We start from the raw sequence: 1343 nt of genomic DNA, 5'->3' as shown, positions 1-1343 counted from the left end.
GGCATGTGTGCATGTGTGCCCAAGATCCTGAAAGGAGACTGGAGGAGAAGGGATTGTGGCGTGGCCATCCCCCTGGGGGATGATTTCTCGCTTTCTGTCTCTTTGTCTCTCTCTGCCTTTCTGGTGAGTACACGTGCCCTATATCAAAAAGAGAGAGAGAGAGAGACAGACTGGCTGAATGGACTAAAAATCAAAAACCCTCCATCTGCTGCCTGTAAGAAACCCATCTCATGGATAAAGACGTATATAGATTAAAAGTGTAGGGCTGGAAAAAGGTGTTTCATACAAATGAAAACCAAATAAGAGTGAGAGTGGTATACTGATTTCAGACAAAACAGGCTTCTCTGAAAGAAGAGATATAGAAGGGCATTATATAGTAGTAAAAGGGCTAATTCATCAAGAAGATTTAACACTTATAGATATCTATGGACCTACTTTAGGAGCACCCAAATATGGAAAGGAAAGACTGCTAGAGCTAGAAGGATAGACTGTAACACACTAACTGTTGGAGATCTCAACACACCATTATCTCCTTTAGATAGATCAACAAGACAAAAAATAAGCAAAGAGATTCAGGACCTACATGATACCATATATCAGATGGACTTATGATGGGGCCGTGCAGCTAACACAAGCTGGTAAAGAGGCTTCCTCCCATGCCTAAGGCAAGGCCTGGACTGGGAAGAAACTGTGAGGCAAGGCCGGCAGTTTACAAGCCCTCCATTGTGTCGCTGTACTGGCCTCCACTCAATTTCTCTGCCATGAGCTTTACTGTTATTACAGTACCCTGCAAGGGTAAAATAACACTCCCAACCTTACTGCAACTTTACAATAAAGCCAATTAGTGATCCTGTAGGAATGCAGTTTCCTAAGACGGCAGGAGAGGACCAGGAAGTTTGAGACTCCCCCACCTGCCTGTTTTAAGCCCAAATTAGCATATGTTAGGTTAAATTAGTATAAGCCAAATTAGTGTTAGTAGCATATGTAGACTAAGTTAGTTTAAGACTAATTTTGTGTAAATACCCTTGTTAAAGCTGCAGGCCAAAGTTAACTTATGTTAGGTCAAGTTAGCATATCCAACACCATGACAGGGACTTAAAGATAAAGTATAAGAATTCACTGATTAACAGACAAAGAATTCAGCAAATAAAATTCAGGGTCCCGTGGGTTAATAGAAGAAGGACAGATCTGGCTAACAGTGACAAAATAAACACACCCGAAGGCTCCAGGGGGAAGAGTAACTATCTTAGCTGGAAATTCTTATCTAGTTCGGGCAAGCAACAGATAGTTTTTAACTACAAAGAGTTTCTCTTCTATGTGCTGTTAACTATGAAAAACTGCTA

The sequence above is a fragment of the Tupaia chinensis genome, unplaced genomic scaffold (genome assembly GCF_000334495.1).
Source record: "Tupaia chinensis unplaced genomic scaffold, TupChi_1.0 Scaffold144224_1, whole genome shotgun sequence".
Lineage (NCBI taxonomy): Eukaryota > Metazoa > Chordata > Mammalia > Scandentia > Tupaiidae > Tupaia > Tupaia belangeri.
The sequence above is the reverse complement of the archived record's forward strand: the minus strand, read 5'-3'. Positions refer to the sequence as shown.